Genomic DNA, 8,955 nt, shown 5'->3' on the forward strand with positions numbered 1-8,955 from the left:
TTGTACATACTGTGCTTAAGAACATAGAGGCCTTTGCAGCTGGTCGGGAGAGCACAGCAGTGTTCAGCTTGTTTTCTGTGGGTGGTGCTGTGGTGTGGTTAAACGTCAGAGCCAGTAAGGGTACAGGCAAATTAAAAATGCTGTCACATACCATACGTATCATCTGAACAGAGGATGTTACTTGGTGACTCAGAGGCTTCAGTGCCATATTCCTTGTGTTGAGTGACTCTTATCCCAGGGAGGTCTGGACTATTGAAAGACCAGCTAATAAAAGGTTCTTTGGTTAAGGTGACTACAACGTTATTCATGTTTAAAAATAAATGAATACAAATAGCAGGAGCATTAGACAAGATGGAGCCCATATTCTTCTATCCATTGCAAGAACTTGTTAGCATGACAAACAGTGTGATGACCTAGGCAGGCTAAATACAACTTCATGGGGAGCCAACAGGAATGAATAGTTTTTTGATAGATTATATTTTGCACTTGTGATTAAGCAGTCTCTTTCAGAGCATCATTGCTTATGTTTTGCCTGTATGTAGAGGGTTCCCATCATGGACCAGGGTTCTGTTGTACCAGGTATCCTAAAAACAGGTAAGAAAGGTCAAGAATTTCAGTCTTGTGTTCCTAGGCTACCATTTTCTGGTCCTGACAACCCCAGCCTTGTGGTGAGTTTTCTGCTGATACAGTTGAAATCTTTTTGAAGGGAAGAAGTCTGTTGGAGGGAAGCTAGTAGGCAGCTGGTGCCTGTGGTTGGATGAGGTTAAGTGCGTGGACGTGTTTGAGTCACGTTTTTAGTGCTTCTGTGTGTGTTAGATGATCAGGTAGATCAGCGTGGAAGACCAAGCAAGGGTTATTGCATTGTTTTGCACAAATAATTCCAGATTTTCAAAATGAACTCTAAAGGTTTCTCACTCTTCAATCCAACATCCATCAAATCTGTTTAATAAAAAAATATGGTAGCTAGACAGGACTTTTGTGCAATTTTACACCTTCTGTCTCAAATTAAAATATTTGGAGCTGTGGTGTCTATTCTTAAATCCCCACCCCCACCAGTAATTTTGTTCATATGTTATCCATAAATCTTGTCTGTTTTAAATGTTCCAACTAATAGTTAGGGAAAACGTTTAGCATAATGATATGATTAACAGAGTCCATTTTTTTGGCAGCCTGGATGCTGTTTTTCTTAAGCAAGCATTGCAATTTATCCTGATTAGAGATATGAAGAAATTATTATTCTTCTTGGAGTTTTTTTTTCCTTTTTTTTTTTTTTTTTTTTAAATATGAGGATTTAGGGGTTCTGCATTCGTTTTGCAGGAATATAATGTGTGATTTGGCTGGATCTTTGAAGTGGTAATATTATAAATCTCCCAGTTACCATTGCCCAATCTGTTTTAGCATTCATGTGCCTAATTTCTGTTTGTAATCTGATTACTGGCTTGAGCTGCTCCAGCTTGCAGCCTATTGCTATGCATTTACTGTACTCCCTGGGACGCGATAGCCTGACAGCTCCAGTCCTCTGCTATGAAAAATCTCTACACGATATTGCTAAGACAGGCCTAGGGCTGTGGCTGGTTGAGAATTAGCTGCTATTGTAGTTTCTCTTTGCTGAATCCTTTGTTTGTGCAACCATGTTCAGAAATCCTTGGATCTCCAGCTATTTGGGAAATGTTAAATACTCTGAGGAGCAAGGTAAGAGTTCCAAGTAGACAGAAGAAAATGCATTTGATTTGTGTGTGTTTAATCTCTCTCGTATATATGTATGCATGTGTAAATATTGTTTGACTGAATCTTCTGCAGCTACGTTAGCTACTTTAGCAATCGGTATGCAGTTAGTCACCTAGGCTATTTCATTATTTCCTAAAGGACACTTTTGAAAGATCCGATTAGATGGATCTTTTAATTAGCTTAGCTTGCCACCGACTTAGGGCCTTTAAATATACTAAGTAACACTGGAAGGTTGCATCTACTTTTTTTAAAATTGAGCATTTTAAATTTCCTGTGTATTAAATTATGGATAGTGGTTTTATCTCATCGTTTGTACCAAAGAGGGAGGGGGGCTAGACTGGAAAAATGTTAAACTTGTAAGCAAGTTTGATTTACAGTAAATACACTCCTAATTTTGAATACAAATATTTAAAATTGTTTAAAAGTTATGAGCATGTTTAGAATTTTTCAGTGAAAGAAGGAACAAAATACTGTTGCAAATATTTTCCTTCTGTGTATCAGCTACTGTATGTGTGGGGTTCCTTTAAATTAACCATTGAATTAAGACTGTGTTGAACTAATATTTCTTTTGTGGGCATATTTTTCTTTTGTAGCAGAATTGTTTTTCTTCTGTGTTTGTATTTAATTTTAAGACTTCCATATTGTAGTAAATAAGTTTTATTGGACTTGAATCCTCCCACATGGGGTTTCATTTGAACAGGAGGAAATACATAAAATATCAAAACTGTGTAACAGAATATAGTTGTCTGGTTGGGTTTTCTGTGTTTGGAGGGGGGGGAGCAGACAGGAGCTTGCCCCTGTGTAATGCAGTAAAGTTTTAAGATATTTTTGAGGCATTATAAATGTGGTATGAATGTTACTGAATGTGTTTAATGGGTAGCAAGAACCAGACTGGCTTGTGTGTCCCCTCTTAGCAGCACTTCTCCATCCCTTCTCCCAGCACAGCAATGAAAGCTACTTTCTTCCCTTTTCATATCCCCTCTCCTTTTTTGGCTGGGGCAGGGAGAATTTGTCTGTGTTCTGCTTGTGGTTTTCATGGTGGACAGTTGTTTTAGTGCCAAAAACTATAGGATGGTTTATATACTGTTAGAACAGCTATAAATCTAAGATATGCCTGGTTCTGATTAGCTAAGTTGATAGTGAGCTGGGCTTTTTAAGTTACTACATGCTCTCCTCATGATAATGTAAACCTGGCTGGTTTAGAGGATCCTTACAGCATGGTGTATTCTTTTTAGTGTTGTAGTATAAAATACAATGATTTATATACCATTCATACTGTCTTTCTTATAATACTTCTAGTCTAACAAGACGTTTCTGTGTAATCTGCATGCTTATTCTCCATTTACTTGGAAAGAGAAAATGAATGTTAACAAAACAGAAAAAAAGTTGTCTATTAAAGCTGAAGAATGCTATTAGCAAAGCTGCTTGAAATCTGCAGCGACTTGCAGCACATGCCTAAAAAATGCCTTTCTGCACATTTTAAGCCTCTTTATCAAGCTGTTAAAATGGTCTTTTTTTCTTTAAACTTAGTTACCTGGAGAGGTGGCAGAAGTAGAAGAGAGAAGAAAGGTGAAAAGTTTTGGAAGGCATGGTTAAAAGATACATTCTCTAAATTAAGATCCATATTGTCAGCTATGAGAAGTTTCATTAAACTCTTTTTACAAAAATAAGGAACGTCCTACCTGGATTTTAAAATATTTTGTATAAGCAAAAAATATATCTTTGTCAGTTAGCTGTTCTTTGAAACAGTTAAACCTCAGCTCAGGGGAGGAGTAAAAGAGGTGTTGCTGCTTTTGAATCGTTCTACGTCAAGGTTCTGTGATATTCAGGTATATCTTTGAAAAATAAAATGAAGGCTGCATCAATGACTAATTTTATTTTTATGAATTTAGGGTCTTGGGGTAGGTAACATGGCGGATGGGGACAAAAGGGAGTTTTCCCATAGGGAGTAAATGACTAGTCACTTAATGTGTTCTTCAACAGCAGTCACGGACCAGGTGATCCCCTGCTTCCAGGCTAGCTGTTCTCCAGGGCCTTTTGGTAGCATCCTCATGATGGTGAATGGAGGGAGCGGGTACTTGGAGCACTGGTCCCCCGCACCACTCATCATCATTTAGAGCCTCTGATGATGCTTTTCACTACAGAAATGAAAAAGTTAAATCTGTGGGCAGAGAGGGGAGGTTGCCCTTTGTTTATTATGGCTTGGGAACCTAGGGGCTTTGTAATGCATACTTTTTGAATATAAGGCTGCATCTGGCACAGTTTTGCTCTCTGTATAAACACGTGTTTCTCTCTGAAAGTCAGCATATTCTGAAGCTATTCAGAAAAAAAAAAGAGGAGCTTCCAAACAGTAGACAACCTTCAGAAATATTTCTGTCATGGGTGGTATAATGCTGTTGTTGCAACAGATCCTCAGCTGGGCATCTGACTTCTGCAGTGAATATGCAGTTTTTATAATATTGCTAGGCTGCAGCCAAAAAGGATCTTGCTGTTTGCAGCATTTCTCATTTGCAGAGTACTTCATAACCATGTCTACTGCTTCTTTTCCAAGCTGGGAAAGCAAGTCAAGGACTTTAAATGATAGCCTCAGGCTGCAGTGCTACACCATGAATACTGGGATTAGAACATGACAGTTGCATAAAGCGTTGATGCTTTTGGGATGTTTACTGTCTGTACTCATTTTTGCAAGACTTTGGTTACCACCGTCTTGGATGTGCCAGCTTAGGATCCTTTGAGTAGCATGAAGGCCTTTGTACAGCCTCCTCCAGTGGAAGAGGACTATGATTGGAGACTATAACATAGGTTTCTAAAAGCTACCTATTTATTAAACAATCTTCACTATGGTGTGTGTTTTGTTTTTTCATTTCACAGATTTTGACAAAGAAAACTCAGTCAGGTTTAAACCTTCACGATTGCTCCAAAGGAAGAGAGCTTTAAGGTAAGGTTAAGTTTTGCTTGCCCAGTGAAGATGACTGGTTGCACAATTGTAGCTTGTAGTCACTGCTTGAATCTACATTTATTCCTTTGCCATGGAGAATTATTATTTGTCCTCTCACAGGACCCAGCTTTTCTGAACAGGTATTGAAAACACCAACCATCTCCTAAGTAATGTGAAAATCTGTAGCTGGCATTGCTAAGGGAAAAGTCCCACTCTGTGCTGAGCCTTCTGCCACCACAATGCCCATTTTTCTTTGCATGGCACGAACACAGTAGAGACATTTATTGAACCAGCTTGGAAAACTAATCTGTCTGAAAAAGAAGGTGGCTGAAGTGGATGAATTAATTATACAGCCGTACAGAGAGCTTTGTCAGCATGTGGGAGAGGGACACTGCAGACGTGAGTGGAGAGGTGACGTTGCTACTTCCTTGCAGGGCCATGCTGCCTTGTGCCTGTTATCTTAGGGCACAATTCCACAAGGCTGAGTAAGGGGGTACAGTTCACAATTAAGCAAGGTGGCAGTCATGTTCCTTCTCTTTTCTCTGCCTTACTCCGACTGCTCTTGGTGTCTGGCTTTGTGGTCACTGGACTCATTCATAGTGGTGCAGAGAGTAGGTTAGGGAGTTGGGAACTGACTCTTGCCCTAGCAACCAGCTGTTTTGTTGGCTCAGCTGCACAGGAATCCACCAGCCTTAGGCACCCAGGCTCATGTTTGCAGGCATCTTTTCAGTCAACACACACACCATCCACAGCACACTCATTTCTCTGCTGTGTTGTTTCTTAGATACTGTAGAGAGACAGAGGAATAGATGTGCAAGATGCATTGTGTTATGGAAAGCAGGTAGGGGAAAGCAGAAATGAGAGTAGTAAAGAAGGATGTGACTGTAGAGTGGACCTTTTCCATAAGAGTCCAGGGAAGGAAATTCTTCTGGAGGTAAAGAAAGAACAGCAATGAATACCAAGCACCTAGCTGGCAGGTACACAGGTGGATTCTCGTGCATGTGTTAAAATCCTAAAATCTCAGTGTATCCTATAGCTTTAATCCAGACAGCAGGCCAATGTTACCAGCGGCATTTGGATCAAACTTCTGCTCGCTTTTGGGCATGTAACTAGGTTAGTGGGACAGCTATTTAGAAACTGTATGCTGCAGTAGCAGATGAAGTGTTCAGCCTGGAATCCCTGATGTATAGAAGCAGCCCACACTTACTTTGGAAGTGGCAAGAGCAGTGTAGCTACTGAGACTGTCAAATGCTCTATCAATGCCATGTTCTTTGTTGTTTTTAAAAAAGAACTGTTGAGGTTGTGAAATATTGTTGCCTGTGTTTTGATAGGAATCCTATGAATTCCTGAACATTGGAGAGTATCATGAGTAAGTTGGGAACCTCAGGCCAAACCACACAAATCCTGTGTGAACCAATCTTGTGGGACCCCATGCTATTGATTGCATTTCATGAACCATGATCACGGGCTGCATTTCAGGCAAGCAAAGGAGAAGTTCTTCTTTCAGAACCTTGATCTAACAGGGACTTTAGGGAAAAAGATTTATTCCAAGCTTCTACTTTTTTTTTTTTTTTTTATATTTAGAGAAACCCACATATGCCTTAAATTATTTTAATAATGAATGTACATAGCCTAGCTGTTAAGTGCAGAACCTCCTTATGCTTCTGCTTGGAATCTGCACCTAAATTTATAGCATGACTGGAGAAATTTAAAAAATCAAATGTATACAAACATGTAGTTGTGATACTTCTAGAATGGAGTTGTGGATGAGTTTGGAGCTACAATACACTTGGCAATCCAAGTCTGGCTGTCCAGCTTTGCCTAAGCAACTCCTTTAGCAGATGCTGCTCCTTCAACGGAGAAAACTAATAAAGCAGGGAGATACATCTGGATAGATCCCTTTGAGGAAAAAGGAAAGTCTTGGTGAGGAGTTACTTAGGAGTGTATTTTTTTTAAATCCTTCTCAGTAGTGTCCTGTAATATTTTATACTATTTCGTTACTATTTGGAATTGCTTTAACATCTGTCTGGCTCAATTTAGATTCCTAATGAATGTTCTTATTGAATACTGTGGCATGTCCTAAATATGCCTACTTTCATTTTTAGAACTAATTTTATATATGTAACTATAAATACCTAGTTGTTTGGCTTGAGTCCATCATCTTCAAAGCAGTGCTCAGTCTCTGAATTCTCTGTGCAAGTAAAAGCAATGTAACTGATACCAGTTTAAAACAGTTTGCATTTATAATGTGCAAATATTTTAAACAAGCAATACCACCTGCAGCTTTGCAAGCAAGAGGGAAAAGTACTCTGTTTTGGGTAAAACAGTATATGAAAATAGTTGTTTAAGAATAAACAAATAAATAAAAGTTGACAGTCTGTCCTGAGGGAAATGGAAAATGAGAGCACAAGGGAAACTGAAGGGACTTTAACAAAGCAGATAATCGGTGATGCTTTGTAACCCAGAGAGGGTTAAGCTTAAGAAGTTTGTGGTTATTAAAAGAATTTTAATGAAATCAGCCAGTGAGCAAAGGTTGGAAGCCACCCTCAGTACAGAAGAGGAAGGAGCTCACATACAGGAAGAAATGGATGACCTTGAGGAGTAATAGAAAAAGGATGTAATGTAATAACACTAAGTGCACAGTTGTGCATTGAGGGCTGATAAATTTTTCTGTCACTTGCAACTGATGAAAGCCAAGTCTTGGCATATTAGTTTCTCATGCAGGATTGAGCAACCGATATATTGTAGATGTGAAAAGGCAAATGTGTTGTAGATCCTGGCGTTCATCTGCCTAGTCATCCAACAGTGTTTTCTCTTTTAAAACTCCTATTTTTGTAAGACACTGCAAAGACCCAGGTCTGGAGTCAAGGTGGTCTAATTCTAGTCACCATATAAAAAAAAAAAAAAAGTGACTTAAAACTGAAATAGGTAGAGAATATTTTTTCAGATATTCAGTGAAATAAGAGCCTGTCTTGAGGAAGCTGAGTATATGTGGAAAACTGTTAAAAAAATTAGGTAAGGTAACCAACAATACTGGCATGAGAACAAACAGGTGGAAATGCACCAAAAGACATTTAGACTGGATTTAGAGGGTCTCTGGTTTCAGAGTCCCTGGAATTCCCTGGAGTTTGGAGGAGGGGCAGGAGTGAGCCTAACTAGTTTATAGTATTTAAATGTTTGTTGAGGATCTTCAGAAAACACAGTAAAATCAAAAAATGTCAGTTCTTTTTAGAACCAGCAGACTAGTGCCAGTCTTGATCCTGTATGATTTTTACCCTTGCAAATTTGCATGGAACTTAGGCACAGTTAATTCAAAGAAGGATTTTGCTGTATGAGTGAATACATTTCTGTACAGAGTCCTATGTTTATGGAAACTTTGTGCTGCACTGTCACAAGCATTATGGAAGCAATTTGAGATGCTGCTAAGTAAAGTCCAGGTATTCAAAAGTCATGAGCTAGGTCCCTCAGCACTTCTGAGAGAAGTCTTAAGTAATCAAATTGATTTGACAAAATAAATTCTGGTTTTGATTTATAGTCTTAGGCCAATATTTGAATTTTTTCAAACTCATCCTCATCCAAAAGGTGTAGAAACTGCTTTCAAATGGAAACTGGGAATCTCTCCACCTACAGCTTCTCCAGAAGCTGTGTCTGTAAGAAAACACATTGTGAGGCTAATAAGACTCACGAGTGCTGGCACTGTGGGGTTAGGCACACAGAAACACATGGATAACTAACTGTCTGAGCCTCTGCCAAGCCTCAGATGACACATGCACCCATTTGCTTGTGGCTGCCATGTGCTTTTTTTTCTTACTTCGATTTTTTTTTGTTTGGTTCCATTAAAGTGTTTCTGCACTTTAAGGGTACACAGTTTTCAGTAACGGACAGCTTATTGCAGCTCTTCATCTTCTATTTGCTATTTTCTGTCGTGGCTAACCTTGCTTTTCTTGGCAGCACCTGGAATAATTTCTGTAAGTGCAGTTGATTTGCAGCAGGTGGCATGATGCCTGAATGTGACACAATCCAGTTTCTTTATTGTCATTTCAAGGGTTTATTCTCTCTTCAATGTCTTACAAAGGCATATTGTTTATAAATAATAAAGAAGAAAATACTTGAATTAATGTAAAATGTTACTAGTCATTTTATGTTAAAACTCTTTCCAATGAGAAATGTTCTTCTGGAATAATGAGTACAGAATTAATTTTTCTCTACATTTTTTTTTCCCTTAGCAAATACCCTTGGTGAAAGCGTATTCAATTCTTTAAAAAGCCATTAAAACAGTACCCTAGGGA

General features: G+C 38.8%; 1 protein-coding gene across 1 annotated transcript in view; it reads left to right on the forward strand.

The window, feature by feature from the left end:
* Window positions 1-4,605: 4,605 nt before the first annotated feature.
* Window positions 4,606-8,955, forward strand: part of LOC103769845 (supervillin-like) — a gene marked incomplete at its 3' end in the record, with an annotated part of 62,716 nt that continues 58,366 nt past the window's right edge. Inside the window, 1 exon segment of the mRNA XM_008937084.1 lies at window positions 4,606-4,666.

Source organism: Merops nubicus, unplaced genomic scaffold (genome assembly GCF_000691845.1).
Source record: "Merops nubicus isolate BGI_N331 unplaced genomic scaffold, ASM69184v1 scaffold20583, whole genome shotgun sequence".
Taxonomy (NCBI): Eukaryota; Metazoa; Chordata; class Aves; order Coraciiformes; family Meropidae; genus Merops; species Merops nubicus.